Consider the following 17659-nt stretch of genomic DNA (forward strand, 5'->3'; position numbering starts at 1 on the left):
TAGCCAGTCCAAACAAAATCTAAGCCCACAGTCTATGAAAATTGGAAAACACTGCTCCTACCTGTGACTGACGCCCTGTGACACTTGGTAGTTTCTTCATTGTCTTCAAGTTTTCTCAGTCATTTATGTACAATACGTTCACAAATGCACAAGACAGATTCTTGCACGCAACTGCAGCAATCTTATGCCTTCTGAAAAATGAAAGATAATTTTACACAGTAGGTTTGCAGCTAAATTGCTTCCCTTCCAAATTCATGCTTATTTCCTTCACATTATTTTGATCATCATTTAAATATGATATATACATTTCCCTTTGTTCTCACTATATGATCAGAGTGAAAAAATGCCCTTGTGAGAGGTGTAATTCCAGAAGCATTTCAACTGCACTCCTAAGCAGCTAGAAATGCTTATGCAGACATCCTATAATTATAAACTAGAAATGATACACAAGTTATTTTTTACCAAAAATTCAACCTAAATTCAAGAAGAAATGCATTATATTTAAATATACACGATATTTATATCCATAAAATCTAACAAAATGTAGGTTCCCTGTCTGGCTATCAATGCTGCAGAAGTAATGAAGGGTTCTTACATAGTCTGCAGCATGCTGAATCTGAGTAAATCTTACTTTATTTCCTGTAAGGAATATATCTTGACTTGGCTGTGAATAGGTGTCCTTCACACCTGCCCTGAAACAAAGCCTATAAATTAAATTAATTAATTTATAATTAAAAATTAAAAAGTCATTTCTCAGTTACAATTGCAGTGGCATTTTTTGAAACTTACAGAAGGTCACCTTAGGCCTTTCTCCAGACTTCAGCAGCATCTAGGCTTTCTACCAAGCCCATCCCAGAACTCACAATCCTTTTTACCTCCCCTTTTTTACCCCATCTTAGTAGGACCTGTGGCTCTTAGATCCTAAACACCTTTCTTTGAACTTCCTGGTGACAGCACACATGACTACACAGTTTGGGGTATAATATTCCATTGTTTGCATTGTAGAATATAGGTAACTATAGAATATAAATTGTTATCATGTGAAGCCATCATGTATTTTCAAATCTACCTTAGTTCTGTTCTTCAGCATGTAGAGAGTTCTCAGCCACCTTAAGGTGGACAAGAGGTGGGATCAGGTTTCTAGAGGGTATTTGTGAAGGCATTTTAGGGCAAGCAGCAGGACAAGGGAGTATTCACATGTGTTGTAGGGGACTTCTATGGGCATTAGCAATATGCAAATAGACATGACCATTTTGCATGCAGCAGCTGTTCCTCACTTTGTTATGAATTTCAAACTCTAATACTCTGCCAGAGTGGCTTGTACAAGAGAAAGGGGAACTGATGAGTATCTTGACTGAAAGAAACTCTCTTTAAAGTGCCCTGGACTTACACAGTTGCAAGCTGGATGGCAGTGTTTATGCATGTTTACTTTATCTGACATCACACTGTAAATTACAGGCAGCTGAAGAAAAAATGGAACACCACCAAAAAAAGATAATAAATTTGCACGCAATGAGCATAGACTTTTCTGAGTCTGGATGTTAGTGGTATTTCTCAGGTTCATATTATATTTGGAATATATTGTCCAAACCTACACAAATTACTTTTTTATGGTGGTAATGGAAGAAAGATCAAATGAGTTTTGAATTGTCTCTGTATTAATTGCCAAATGCTTCAGGCTTCTAGTTTTTGCTAGCTATAAAATGTTTTATGGTTGAGAGTACAGATTGATTACTTTTCTTTTTGTTATTTAGCTGGCTAAAACAGAGTGGGAACATGGCATTTTTTTCTCTTTTATTTTTATAAAATTCAAAATACATACTGATGCTTCTTTTGGCACATTTTTTTCTTTTAATGATTTAAATTCTATTCAGAGATAGGTAAATTCTGTGACCTCATACTGTGTATGAAGTACCTTCCCACTGCTGGTTAATAAAGCTAATGATGAAAGAAAAGCCCAGTACTAGTCATATCCATTGTTATTAAGGAAAAAGAGGGGGAACAATGACAAATTAAATACCAGATAGTATCAGAGACTTTCTTTTCCATTGATAGAGCTGAATGCATCAGTCTACATGACTCTGAGTATCTTCCTTGATTCTACCACCATCAGTCTTTACTGTCATTGTTGAAAAATAGGGATTCATTACCTGAATCACAGATCCTGATTCAACAAAGCAAGTAAACGTTAGTAAATTGGAGTAAGTCCTTCTTAAAGATGGTCTTTCACTGGAAAGTATGGACTTCTGTTGTATGCACCAAAGCTACATGCTCAAAATTGGACATTTGCAATGAAGTACAACTGGACTGATAAACTGGTACCAAAGATTAATGCCTCCTTACTTTTTCCCAGGTGTTTGTAGCACAAGAAATTCAGTGTCCTAAATGACAGGGAAAGAGTAAGGGTTACCTCACAACCAAACAGTTGCTCCAATACATTCACAAAAAAACACACTTAAATGTCAGTGTCATTTTTCAAACACAACTTACATGCATGATCTCTAATGAAAGTAACATTCAAAGAATTTAGCATATAGCTTAGTTGTTATCATCTAACACATTTCTCTTTCTTCCACTACCAAAAAATTTGCTATGAAAAAAAGCAGAAGAGAAAGAGAAACTACTCTTCTTCTGAAAATATTCAGTCCCAACAACTTTTGTAGGTGCAGGTACCTGTACTTTTACAAGATGTTATCTGCTTTTTTTGTCCTCTAAGGTTCTATTCCTCAAGCTGCTTTTCAAACTTAAAGATGTCACAGTTTAAGGATGGCTGGAAGGCATTAACAAACGCAATGGGGTTTAGAAAGACTGCACTAATTTTGTATTATAAAAACATTGGATTACATGTTTCTACCTGCTATACGAATCACTCCAGGTTGTGGATGTGCTAAATGTTGATACACTAAAAGAGTATTTGTGAGTTTTATTTTCGGAGATATAAATTGGAAATAAAATACGTATGTTAGTCTAAAATAGCAAAGATTCAAAATATTCATAAAAGGAAGTGTGATACCAACACCGGAGGAACTAAAAAGCCACTGAATTGAGATTCTTCCCAGTTCATGAATCATTCACAGATTATTTCTAACTGAGGCACATGGAGCTGTACACTAGGAAGATACCTATTGACAAAGTAGCTTGGGTGGATGTTTGTCAGCCAGCAGCACAGTAGGGGTGATGGTGCTTATTTGGTCATGGGTCATGCTCTCTGTTCCTCAGCTGGAAAATTGATGCTCTACTAGGAGTGAGGAATGGCAAAGGAAAAAGAAACACTCATAATTTTTGCCATCATGCTTCCACAGATGAAATGGGGAACCCTTATAGGGTTCAGTGCTGCTGGACCCAGTTCATTTGTGATCTTTTCAGTCTCACCCCGTCATTCAGCCCATTGTGATCTAGTCAAATTATCTGAGGTAGGAAAATTAGTACAGGGATAAAAATTTATCATGCTATATTACACAAGAGTAACATGCTGCAGGTTAGTGATGAAAAATAGGTATATCTCATTGATATCCTGGGAAAACTTCTTTGTCAGTAAAGTTGGTAGAACATTTTGTCTAATGTAGTTATGGCTCAGGCACTCGGTAGCTTTAAGGAAAGGTCAGATGCACACAATGAACCAAGTACCATAGGGTCCTCCCTCCCCAATGCAAGGGCCTGGATCAGAGTAATGCCTTGATCATTTCAATCCCATCATCTGTGATTTATCATTAAAAAGGCTTCTTCCCTGAGAGCTCGCAGAAGTCCAGTTTTGTATGCAGGGGGAGCTGCAGGGACTGAGCCATTATTGTTCTGTTATTGTCTCAGAAGCCTCTGTGTGCCAGTAGATATTTATAATCTGATATGTTTTAGAATAAGTGTTATCTCCTAGAGAACAGCATGTTTGATACAATTCTAGTGGGATATATGAAACACAAGTTTCATGTGAATGGCGAAGCTGCCAGGGGAGGTACGTGACAAGCCATGTTTGCTAGGCTCAGTCTGCTCAGGAGCACACTAGAGACAATAACCAAACTGCCACCTTGACTGGATCTCTCCCTGCTAACAAATTAAACTAATAAAAATGAGAACATTACATAAAGCTTTCTGGATGCCACAAATTGTGAGAGCACTAGTGTGCCTGATGTACATGTGTGCTTGCAGTAATAAAATCAAGGCAGTTTAGTCAGGGCAGCGCTAGTTGCCCTATATAAATTTAATTTGGTCAGGATCACATAACACATTGAGCTATCAAGAGGGCATAAAAAGATCCCTTTGAGGTCATTTTCCTAACACACGAAGTTTGCCTTGGCTTTGCACAACCAATGCCACAATCTCACTAGGTGTAAAATGTCACACTTTGTACAGGAGAGAATTATCTGACTGTTTACAACATAATCTAAGGAACTATAAACCTTGTAAAAATGGAATCTTTTTCTTCCTCACTCCTTCACCCAAAACCCTGTTTTTTTCATAACATAATATATATGTAAGGATTTTGTTTTGAATGCTATATTTATATTTCCTCCAATAAACAAATGTGAGATCTTGCTGTGTTGCTAGAAACATGCTAATTAGCTTTGCTGCAATATGAGAGCCTGAGGTGATGCAGTGATAGATTAGGGCACACACATCACCTCCCTGTGCATTTTTCAGCAATCAGATGAGGAAATTATGAGATTTGCAATTGGATCAGCTACAGAGATAAAATACCTCTTCTCAGCTCTCTCATTGCAACCAGAGTTCTGTGTGTTTTCCTTGTTCCTGCTGCTGAAAAGAGTAGCTCATAGATGCTGTAGTTGGAGATTCCTTTTGAAATGTTTCTGATTCAGTTAAAGCACATAAGCACTTTCAGATAAAGAGGGACAGACACAGCAGTGAGCAACAGCCTAATGTTCATCAGATATTGGAGCTAGATGTCAAAGCAACATACATAAATCAGTATCAGTTTTCTTGAAGGTCAGCAAAAGAACCAAAGACAAAGACAGCTCTGAACTGAAAGACACAGTTTAGACCAGCTGGAAGGTTAAAAAAATAAAATACAGAAATCAGCAGGATGAGACATTTTCCATTTAGCTTTGGCAGTGAAAGAAAGCACCTTCTCTACCACAGTTTATTAGCTTCTGCAGAGCTAGTTTATTAAAAACCACAACAATAAAGAGGTATGGGGTGGTATTTTCTTTTCTTTAAAGGTCTTGTTAGAGCCCTATTAAGATCTACATTAATCTAACATTATATCCATCAGGGATCTGAATGCCTTTTCAAAAGGAGAAGGATGTGGGTCAAATTTTGGCGAACAAAACCAATGGCACCATACTACAGCTCAGAGATTAGGGCAGAAAATTGCATGAGATAACACTTTCATTTTAAAATATCGGTATTTCCTAGTAATCCTAGAAGATCATTCACAGAATTACCTTCAGTGAACACTGAGCCTTATGATACCTTCTCATCTGTTACCCAAGTAACAGTAGACATAACAGTCTATGTGCAGCTTTGAAGGAGGTGTACAAACTGTTGGTTAATACAGGAGAGTTAGGGATTTCAGAGCATATTCAGAAGATGTATTACTCAGCTTCTACAACAAGTCTTGACCCTTCACTGAAGCAAGTAGGATTTGCACAGTGACACTTGAGTAAAATATAAACTGACTGAGATAAAACCAGAAGTATATCCACCATTATTCACTGGCTTCTTAAAATGAAACATTGTGCTGGACTGCCCTCATGCCTTCTGTGGAAGTGTATCCTCGTTCAAGAATGACTAACCAACCACCTAATAGGAGCCCCCTCTCTCCAGTGGGGCAGCTCCTGCCACTGCTGTAGCCTGGGGGAGGAGAGGCATGACATGAGCAGCCAGGCAGAGCCTTCTCCTCTGGGATGGAGAGACATAAGGAGGACAGAAGGGTGAGGACAGCTCTGAAGCAACCTGAAACCTTTACCGTGTCTGCACATGGTGGCAGAAAGGAGCAGGAAATACACTTATTCTCAGCCACCAATGCAAAGAGTGACAGGGACACTGGCATCCAGCTCCTGTTGCTGCTGACTTCTCTCTATCATGAGCTAGGTCACATCTACTCACTGAACGCATCACTGCCATCTGCTCATGAACAGGAATATGACATGTTCAAACAATCTGCTTTGATGAGGTAATTTTTGTTTTCTTGTTTGCTTTGTTTTTAAATAGGCTTTTTGTTGGGGAGGGCTGGAAGGTGTTGGAAATGTTCGTCTAAATTTAGAAACCTGCAAGAGCCAACTGAATTCTGATACCAGCCAGTGTTCGACAGACAGAGGAGGAAGGCACCAAGACAGTACAGCATCCCAAGACAACACCATAGCCCATCTCCAGCAGGGAGCCCACCTCCTGGCCCATTTCCCCACTCTCTCCTCCCCCCCACTTCTCCATCCACGCAGTTACTCCCACTTTCCTTCCCTTCTTACACTCTCAACTGGAAAAGTGCTGATCACTCTCTTTCCTGAAGAGGATTGCATAACATCCCTCTGGCAATGGCACCAACTGAGTGCAAAGGAAAGTAATATTAGGAAAATGTTAATGGAGTTTAGCTTCTTCTAATGTAATTTAGAGCTGGAAACAGTGAAGCAAGCCTGAAGGAAGCTTGCTGCCAGCTCCCTGTGAACCAGAAGCCAGTACTCTCAGGAGTTCTGTTGAGGAACCGGGGTCCCAAGGACAAGAGGGAGAAGAAGGGAGAAGACAAGGGCTTTGGAAAAGATTACAGCATGCACAGGAACTGACTTTCCAGCCCAAGAGCAGCCTGAACTGGTGCCAAAGGAAGAAGTAATAAAAGGGATTTTTACCGACACAAAGAGGAAGGAGCCAACAAATTGACATTCTGAGCCTAACCCTGAGGAAAGCATTTAATGAAAAGAACAAAAATGTGTGCTGAGAGGCCAAAAGACCAGGAAGCCAAACTGGGAATGCTGAATGGGTCTATCATGTCCAAATCCTCAGTACTCCCGGAGCCTTTCCTAATGTCACTTACAGAAATAGGAGACATTAGTAACTTATATAAGAACTCTAAGAACATAAATGAAACTCATTTGGCTCTATATACTGACAAGCATACAGCTGGAATTCAAATCCATTAAAAAAATGTCAGTTCAGAAACACCTTTATAAATACTGCCACAATTCACAGAAAGAGGTACATAAAGAAAGAGAGACAATACTCAGGATTCAGTACCAGGTAGCACATAATACTGGTGAGCAATAACTAGAAAGCTAAGTGACTCTGGACTTGATCATGGAAATACCCTAAGGTGAAACAAGATAGGCCTGGGGACCTGACATTGAAAAAGCTGATATTTTTATGTGCCTTTTCTTCAGGGTATCATCAGAAAAGCATGGGAAAAGTGTGTTGATCCACATGAAAAAATATTTTGGTAAACCCTTTTTTTTTTTTTCAGTTTCTGTGTCTGTCAGAAGTCATGGACACTTACTTTCTCAGACAATCTTTAGGAAAAGACTTCTCTGTAATGGCAGTGTATACCTTTGGTCAGTAACTAAAAGTTGCTGTAAAATCAAGAAACTTCCCCTTACAAGATTTTAATATCATCTGGCTACTGATATTTGTGGTAGCCCTGCCAAAAGTAGTGGATCATATATACCAGACAATCCTTTCCTGTGCAAGTTGTTGCGAGGGTAAACCATGGAGTTATTTCCCATGAAACATTACTGCTTTCTGTAACAGATTATCCATGTTTCATAGCCAGGGCTTGTGATTCCAACATTGAGTTGAAACATTAGAAGTTTGAAAAAATAGTTGAAATACATTTATGGTTGGACTCAATGACATTAAAGGGTTTTTCCAACCTAAATGATTCTATGATTCCATGATTCTATGACTAGTTTTGCTTGCCCCCTTTTTTTTCTCCCCCTTCTTTCTGTGTTTCTTTCTTTCTTTCTTTCTGGGGGGGGGAGGGACTGAATAAGTTCATTCCTACCCCTAAACATGTAAGCGAGGTACATGACAAGGCTAATCCCTGAGCTCTTACTGAGACAAATGAAGTCAGATTTACTGTGGCAGATTGTGAATGGGAAAAGTTGAGTAAAGTCTACAAGTTCATCAATATTTTTCTCTTTTCAAAGGTGGACAGAAAGATAAATTTTTCCCTCTATACAGACTTCTTTCATGATACATTTAAGATCAGTAGAAATCAGTTAGTCATCTCCAGTGCAGCAACCCAGACCACTCACTCTCACTACCCCAAAAACAGACTTACCTTTTAGATGTTTCCAGCTTCCTCCCTCAGCCCCACTTCTATACATGCACTTTATCACCAGGCTATTATTGGAGGTCATGCTGCTGAAGGAGACATGACACACCACGTCAAGAAAGTCAGCATCACAAGATCCTTCTTGGTAGAAACCCCTGCTTCATTTGCCTGTCTTGCCACTGCCCAGAAGCTGCTGTCCTGATGCTTGTCCTCTAAAAAGAGAGCAGACGAGCGGTTATAGGAGAAACATACCTTTTGTCACCACAGCTTTTAATTGATATTTATCTATTTTTTTTAGACAATTCCAGTTTTCAGCTCACAATTTTCTGTAAATGCACTGATAAGTGATATTAACTCCGATGACCTTTTCGGGCACAGGATTCAGCAACAGATATGCACTGATAGCACTCAGGAGCCACCCCAAGTGAAGTGCTACAGATTTTTTCATTTTTCAATACCTTTTTAAACCCAATTAAAACCACTTTAAGCCTCTTTTTCGTTATTTCAGGCCTGATGCAACTCAGTTCAATCAATTCCTTGCAGTAGGAACAACAATTTTTTTTACATTTATAAGTATCATTGTAAACATACACTGAATATTCATTTACCATACTGTAGTAAAACAAATGTATGATTGGAAGCAGGATGAGCTGTAATAACTTCTGAATATGTTCCATATTTTTACACTCCATGTATTCCATGTTTGTCAATTTACATTTGCTATGCTGGAACTGGAATTTATTAAGGTAAATCAGGAGTAAGATGGGGATTCATATTTCAGATTTTTCTGCCCTTCTCCCATGTGAAATCAGAATATAAGTGTATCATTGAGGCTGATTATTCCCACCACTGTTTTGTGCAGTTTCACTGATTTCCCATCCAGCTGAGAAAATATTTTGCTATGAAACATCTGGTTGAGGAATGCTGGGAGCTCTGAAATGGCTGGTGCATCCTCTGAAGTAGATAGTTTTGAACAAAGTAACATAGTTTTAAACAATTCCAATATGTTAAAAAATATTTAACAAAAACTCGCCAGAGACTATCTATATAAGATCTTGTAGCTGTTGTCATAGACTTCTCTAAGTATGTTGCCCCGGCACATGCAGATGTTACTGAGACTGTAAAGATATTATCGGCATAAAAACACAACCCCAGCAGAAAAGGTGTGACAGGATGCATACTGGAGTAAAGAAGGAATTGTGAAAACAGAGGGAAGTGGAAAATCAAAAGGAGAAAAAAAAAAAGTGTCTTGTCAAGCTTCCAGTTTTTCTCTCATGAATGTTTCTCAGAGGTGAGAGATACTCAGCTGTACTGCAGTTACCCCCAAAAGAATAGAAAATTATCAGAGAAGCAGAAAATACTGACTTCTTTACCACCTTTGTGCTTAAGCAAAAAAATAAATCACTGAAAACAGGAAATAAGTAATTGAAGATAAGAGTGAGTCCAGTATTTATTTCATTCATGACAGTCTTGGGTCAAAGGCTGGGGCACAATTCAGCCTAGCACTTGACTACACATATGATTACAGCACCATCAACCAGGGACGCCTGCTGAATTTTCAGCCCCTTCCAGCCCCACGCATAGTTAGTTAAGCCTGGTTGAAAGACAGCATTCATCCTTTCTTGAACTCAAGATTGTTATTCTGATTGTTATTCAGAAAAAAAAAGACGTTTTTTTGCCATTGTTCTAACACAGTTCCCATTAATAGGAAGGGCCAATTACTGTAGCAATTGATCATGTAGCAGCATTTGTGGGACAGTGGAATGATCATGGACAAACTCCAAAGTCAAAGAAAGTCATAAAACTGTCACGTGAAATCTCATTAGAGAATAGGTAAAGAAGGAATGGGATAGAAAAGCAGGGGCTCCCAGAAAAGGCACCAAAAGAAATCACATCACCATGAAAGAAAGATAAGGAATTAACTTGGCTAAGTGAGGTGTCCTTCATGTATCTTCCACATCTCAACAAAGTATGCAGGCAGGGGAAATAGGGTCAGGTTACTAAGGACAAGCTTAAAAGAACATGTTGAGACAAGAGTAGCAGATAGGGACATGAGAAATGTTTTATTAATGTTCAAGTTTATAAATATGTTCACAGATAAGAGGAAGGGCAAAGAAAAGATTGAGCCACTAAGCAACTGAGATGAGAAGTTTTTGAGATACTGCTCTAAGAAGGCATGGAAGTGAGCTACAATCAGATAGAGTGTCCTAATAAACAAACAAACACATCTGCCTTTTGTAGGGAAAGAACAGGTTTAAAAGTATTTTAAGAAGTCAGATTTTTTCAAAGTGACCAGTCTTGACAAAATGTCATCATAGAGAATTTTAAAGAGCTGGTTGATTCAATCTACAAGTCATTAGCAGTTACGTTTGAAAAGTAATGAAAAACGGTGAGATGTCTGAAAACAAGTAGAGGGCAGATATGGCATCTACTTTCAAGGAAATAAACACACACAAAAAGAAAAGGCATCATGGAACTACAGACATACCTACTTAGTTCTATTTTCAGGAAAAATATTGTAACAGCTAAATGAATAAATGAATAAATGATTGCAAGCATGTAAATGGAAACAAAGTGTTGAATAATAACCTATATGGCTTTTTCAGGAGCAAATTCTGTCAAGCCAATCTTGACAGGGCAGCAGGTCTGACAAATAACGGAGAAACAATAGATTAATCGAAAAGGGCCTGCTATTGCAGAGAAAGCAAACCTGTAACAATACATATAACAGAGGTGTAGCCTGAATCTTGTGAAGTTGTCTATCCATTCTGCTCTGTGCTGGTCATGATGCAGCTGCAGTACTCCACGCAGCACTAGATAATGATATCGGTGATGGGGAAAAAAAAAAAGGAGAGGAAAATTTTAACCTGTTGGACAAGATTGAGAAGAATTCAGTAAGAATGGTTAGGTCTACACAGGTAAACAGTCTGGAAGGAAAGACTAGGGAAACCGAGCTTGATTATACTACGAAGCATAATACAGAAGGTAGGCTGCACAACAAGTCCTCAAATATACAACAGAGCAAGGAAGTATTCTTCTGCCAATTCCTGTAGCAAGAGGTAACCCCCTTGCCTTACAGCATAGAGAAGCCCAGGGACACTCTAGGAAAAGCTGGTGAGTTGTGATGAGAATGAAGCACTGGTGCCTGGAAGAGCCATGGGACTTCATGAAGAAAGAACATAAAGATGAGGTTAGGCACATGTCGATGGGAATAATATCACCTGGTCCTGCCCTGGGACAAGCGGCTGAAGAAGACAACCTCTCCAAATTCCTTTCATCTTTAGAGTTTTCTTAAGCCCTGGGAAGTAGGGAATTAAGAGAACAATTAATGCTTAAAAGTCCTTTTCTTTAAAAAATTGTTAAATTACCTTGATGTAAAATTTATCTGGTTTACTTAGCCTATGTGTTGAGGATTTGCTTATATCTCAGCAAAGATCACTGAAAAACTCACTGACCTAACTGGATATTTCTTGTATTCCAGACAGTAAACCCAAATATAATCTTTTAAAATGAGTAATATTGCTCCATTTACCATTTTCTCTCTTGGAAGTCATTAATCTGGGTTAGATTATATGCCTTGTTCAGCACTATTTATGGCATCTTGTGTGATTCGTGGTTTCTGTATATAATACTTGGGAATGATCCCACTCTAATATCATGGGTAGCAAAACTCTCAGGCTTTGAGGAGAAGGCTCAAAAGCTAATTCTAGGATTCTCAGCTCATATCTGTCTCAAGGCAAAATTGTTTTTGTTGTTTAGCCACCAAAAAGATAAAATAGGTTAGAGATGTTTAGGAAATCTGTTCATATTTTTATTTCTAGCTCCCTCTCCTGAATTTAATTTTCCCTGAGGAAATCTGGTACAGGATATGCTTATTCTTTCTTTTCACTCTTCAGACTGCTCAGCAAATTAACGTTTTTTTCTTTTCTACAGGATTTCCTACCCAGTGTACAATCCATTAATAAAGTTTGTCAAGAAATCGGGGGGAAAAACAAAAAACAAAAACAAAAGAAAAAACCAAAAAAAAAACCAAAACAAAAAAAAAACAAAAAAACCCAAAAAACCCCACAAAAAACAGAAAACAAACCCCCAAAAAAACAAAACAAAAACCAAAAAACAACAACAATTTGTCACACTTAAATCCAGCAGTTTCTATAGAGCAAGGGTTAATAACACAACCTGGTTTAACATTTCCTTTTTAGCACTTGCAAGTCCTTGACTGGAGAACATTACAGCTTCATCCACAAAATAAACACCCTTCATGTTTATATAATATTTTAAGTATTCCAGTGTAGAATAGTATTAAAAGGAAGCACGAGGTGCGGGCATGAAGGAGTTAATGGCCTGTCTTGGGGAAAGTGTTGCTTTGGACTTTTCTCACATCATTTGCCAGACAAATCTAGAGGAAGGGGCCTTCCTGAAGGATGAAGGAGAGGAGAGAAGAGAGCAGAGAAGAAAGACCAGAAGGCAGAAGTGTCGCAAAGGAGTCATAGACTTTTCTAGTTGAAGTGGCTACATGAAAAGCAGTGGGAGTGTAAGCAAACCTGTTCATATGCCCACATAACCTTATCTCTGGTGTACAATAACAATAACAACATTCAGCAGCAGCTGTGCCCTACCACACCTGCCAGATTAACTGACAGATAGGAAATCTCTGATTTTAACTCCCCTTATCTGGTTCAGCATTTACTTCTAAGAATTTGTAAAACTAGTCATAGTCCCTTTGGGCATATCTTTCTTTTCTGAAAAAACAGTAGTGAGGGAGACATTTAACCTCCTCCTTGCGTTTATCATTCTGACAGGCATGTGTCAGTAAGGCACTTGGTTCTGCACTAGCCAATATAGCATCAGTAGCTGCCACTGCTCCAGCCAAAATCCTCAAAACAGCTTGATGTGCTTTCTTTCTCAGGGACCTGTGAATGACGAACTCGAGGTCAGCACAGATAAACACCATCTAGTCTTTTTTTTTATTATTATTATTAGGGAAAGAAAACATCTACCCTTTTCTCAGCCTCTATTGATACATACCCCTACACCTGCCCTGACCTGCAGGTATGGCCAAATTGTACTGCCTGTGCAGATAGATCCTTAATGAGATTTTCCAGTGTTTCTTTTCCCAGCATGTCCATTGTGCTTTGTGAGACAGGCTTAACATGGTCTTGAGGAGGTATGGGTGTACAGCTTTCACCTAGGAGTAAGGAAGCTACAGGAGGAATTACCTGCCTATTATTCAATTATACCACATTATTGTGAAACTCATCCATTTCACAGGATCCATTCAAAGCATGTTCAATTTTCATCAGATATTTGCTGAACTTCACAAATGTTTGAGCGATCAAACAGTCCTTAAAGCGAGGGAGGGAGGGAAGCCTTTAAAACTAATACCCAGACTTTAAAAACAGCTTGCTGTAGAGTGTTTTTGCAAGCAGTAAAGGAAATGAAAAAGAGTCTTTCTGTACTGGGAGATTATATTTCTGCTTTTCATGGTTAAATTTGAAATGACTGGCTCCAAGTAAACATCTGAACTTCATTTGGGTTAGTACTGAAAAAAAAAAAAATATATATATATATATATGGATTCATTTAGGCAATAAGAACACGTAAACTGTGCTTTTGCTAAAGGTTACAGGTCCGGATTAATGTCTGAATCTGAAATGATCAGCTTTCATACCGCAAATAATCTCTTTTGAAAAATTAAGGGTATTTTTCTTTTGATTCTTTCAAGTCAATTTAGTTCTGGTGAAAGCTGCTTGATTGACAGCCCTGGAAACCAGCACTCTGTGCTCATAAGCAGTCTGGGTAGAGGGATGCAACATGCATAGCAGCAGCACAAATTTTCACAATTTGCTTGTACATCTCAAAATGGACATCAAGCATCTGGCTCCATGGGACACAGCCAAACTGCCCAAGCAGATGTTGGCTTTCTAGGCCTGAAAACAACAGTGCCGGTCAAGCAACTCCCATTTTGAAGTATTTCTGTAAGAAGTCACATGAAAATGTTGCTGAGAAATTTGTCGTTCCAGGGACTGGAGAGAAAAAGAAGCAAAACCAGCTCTGAACAATTTTTCACAACCTCTCAAGTTCTACTTTATGCAAAATAGCAACAACTTTGAGCTCTGTCCACCCACCAGCAATTCCTGTTTTGCAGAAGAATGGAGGGAAGGGTAAGAGGCAAGGTTCATTTCCCATTTGCATCACTAGTGAAAAAACTATTCCTGCAGCTTTTATCATCTGTACATGCTGTACAGCTCAAAGGCAGATTCATCTCTTCTCAGCAAATTTAATTTACAAAGCTGCACTATATCACCACATAAATAGAAGTAGGAGTAGGCGGTCAACAGCTCCCACTCTAAGGTATTATGTGTAGTTGCTAAACCTTTCTGAAGAAATTTCCCTGTGGCAGTGTCCCAGAGCAGCACTGAGTTGACCAAAGCAGTACAGGAAGGAGATCCTTTACATGTCCAAATTCCTATTGCTGTCCCAAAGGTGGAGCCACCTGCACTGGGGTTATTGCCAGTGGATTAGTCTATGGGAACTGTGAGCTGGGTTTATGATCATGCAGTGCCTTGCAAATAGTGCCAGAAATTATTGTAGGAAAGGGGATGTGAGGGAGGCAAAATAATCTGAAAGTGACCCTCTCTTACCATGAGAGCAGCCATAACATACTCACCCTATCAAGCATCCACAATCAGAATGGGTTGTTACCCTGCAGTCCAAACCCTTTAAATGTTTCATACTTGAAACTCTGCTCCAAGAGCAGACAAACCCCTCCTGCACAAAACAGCTTGTAAAATGACAGAAGTTAGGGCAGAACTAGGAGCTGTATTCCCTCTTATCTGCTCCAAACATCCAGGCATCCTCTCTCCAGAAGTGATGTTATGGTATGAGCAACTTTTGTAATGCTCTTAGCCCTATGCTGCAGGCCTATGAGCATGTGATTATAATAGTAATAAAATTAAGTATACAACTTCCAATATTTTCTGCATGTGTATACATATATACATACATATACATGTTGTAGTATTGAAACCAAATTTTACTTCTCAGCTCCGCCTGCTACATTTCTGATGAAGCAATCAAATCATTGCATTGTAAATCAGGCTGTTGTTACTGGGTATTACAATTAGAACAATATCTCCAATATCTCGCACTCTCCAGTATTTTACACCTGCTCATATGCTTTTGCACACCACAATATTCTATTGTGTCCCTCTTCCTCCAATCCACCAGTGATGTTCTGAAGAGTATTCAAAAAAATATTTTTTTTCAGTGCAATAGGCCACCTAACAAAATGGAAAGAATAAACATTTCAAGGCAAACGAGATGGTTTGTTGCCCACAGAGCTACATATACCATTTTGTTCTCACATGATTTCATATATAAAAACAATTAAAAGGAGGAAAATTTCAAAAAAGGATTATTGTTTTAAAATGTTTTCTTTGAAAAATTTTGAAATCAATCTTTTCAAGCACCTTTTTCTTCCAAATTAATCACCAAGTTCAAGCCAAATAGATATACATTCTGAGGAGTCTTCTGATTCCATCACCCATTTTTCCATTTGTATTAATAATTATCTTATTTTTTTTCTGTGTTACCCTTTAAAGATGAAGCACATTCTTAAAAAATATCTATATAGTCTGGCCCCATCAATATCCACTTTTATACTGATGTTTTTAAGAAACTTCCAGTCAGGAATAACAAGATTCTCCAGTAAGCAAAGCGGAGGCTGATGAAATTCTGCCCTAATTAAGTCAGTGCCAATGCTTTCACTATCTTCAACAGACTTAGAATTTCACCCATGACATTTCTCTCATTTCTGATGCACCAGTATATGCTTTTATCATTGGCTCCCTTTTCATCTGCTTTGTATTTTAGTCACTCGCTGCACTTAATTTTCTGCTTTTTGCTTAGAGATGGGTTGTGTGCTGATAGCGTCTTTAGAGGCCCGTTTGAATCCCAAAGACATTGGGACAGATGCATTTGCAGGATGAGTCTCCGACTTGAAAGCAATTCAGAATAGGAAACTCTTCTCATCTGTTACTGTACAGAACTCAGCGTTAAGGTTGCAGACTTCATCAGGACTTGGTTACCCGCAAAAGAAATCATTTACAATAACTACTCTGAACAGAATACTGCAACACATAATGCATACAGCACCTCACTAAAATCTTCAGTGGGTAGTAGTGATGGGTGGTATATACAAAGAACAGCAACTTAAAGCGAGTTTATGCCCCACGCTTACTGGGAATTCCTCATATATGGGGAATAATCGCAATCCCCAATCCCCATCACAAATGCACGTGAAGTGTAATGCATGACGCATTGTGTTTCATTTTATCCAAATGCCCTCTTCCTTGCAGTACAGTATCCAACCTGTTACCACAAATGGCCTGAATGCTTTTCAATTATGTTTCTATTGTCACTAGAATCTTCCTCTGTTAAAACTGTTCTGCAATATAATTAACCACTTTGTCAAATCAAAGCAAAAGGAAAGAACAGTTCTATATCAGCTAATGCTTAGACATCTTGATATTGGTTTACTTGCTTCTCCTTGAAATACTTTGTATCTGTCAGCTCTGGTTTTTCTCTAGAAGCCTACTTAATAAATTTGTTTTCCTCTTCAGTATTGAACTTCAGTGTATAATAGCTTCCCATTCAATCATGATCTCCACCTGACACCTCAGCTGGCTTCCAGAAAGGCTGGGTGCAGGGCTGTGTACCAGAACGTATTCCCACGGGGGCATGTGGGAGAGTAAGGGACCATCAAGTCTGATTTCAGAAATTATCCTCTGTTCCTTTTAAAGCAAACTAAATCAATAGGTTCAGCTCTCATTTCAGGCTTGCCTATCTGAGACTTGAGCAGTTCTCCAATGAGCAGGGTGTATTTACCATTCAGCGAGAAGACAGTTTCACATCTGTTGAACTTTGCTGAGGTTCAGTAGAGAGAAGCTTAATTAGTAGCAGTAGCAGGTCACTTTGCTTTGATCAAGAGCAAATCTTACAGAAATACTCCACTGGTTTCAGTGGGATAGCTTGCTTCAATGAGGTGAAAAGGATTTGGCCCTGGAATTGTAAAATAGGCTTAGATTGACAGCCACTTCTGTATTCGCTTTCTGCCTTAATGAAAGCTAAATGATACTTTAATGAGATCACAACAGGGCAGGTCCAGGGGGACCAGCATGTAGACAGTCAGCACAGTTTATTCATAAGGTTACTTGCCTTCAGATATCTAAGTATCCACCATACATTATGCAAACAGCATTGAACCTTGGCACATGCATTTCCATACGCTCGATTTTCAAAATTCAAGAAGGAAAACATATCTTCTAACAACTTTGTATCTCACGCCCACCTTGTTGTAAAAGGATAGTGTAATAACCTGGCCTGAGATTATTATTTTCTGGGGCCAGAGCATAATGCAATAGGCAAACCTAAGCTATTACATGG

At 38.7% G+C, this 17659-nt stretch overlaps 1 long non-coding RNA gene across 4 annotated transcripts in view; it reads right to left on the reverse strand.

Annotated features, from left to right (window-relative positions):
- Window positions 1–17659, reverse strand: part of LOC115609866 — a 101999-nt gene that overhangs the window by 60643 nt on the left and 23697 nt on the right. For all 4 annotated transcript variants that reach the window (XR_003992020.1, XR_003992022.1, XR_003992021.1 and 1 more), the window contains 3 exons: window positions 8219–8424; window positions 2151–2381; window positions 62–191 (listed from right to left, as the gene is read on the reverse strand). This is a non-coding gene — a long non-coding RNA (uncharacterized LOC115609866). The remainder of the gene's footprint in view (window positions 1–61; window positions 192–2150; window positions 2382–8218; window positions 8425–17659) is intronic.

Source organism: Strigops habroptila, chromosome 6 (genome assembly GCF_004027225.2).
Source record: "Strigops habroptila isolate Jane chromosome 6, bStrHab1.2.pri, whole genome shotgun sequence".
Lineage (NCBI taxonomy): Eukaryota > Metazoa > Chordata > Aves > Psittaciformes > Psittacidae > Strigops > Strigops habroptila.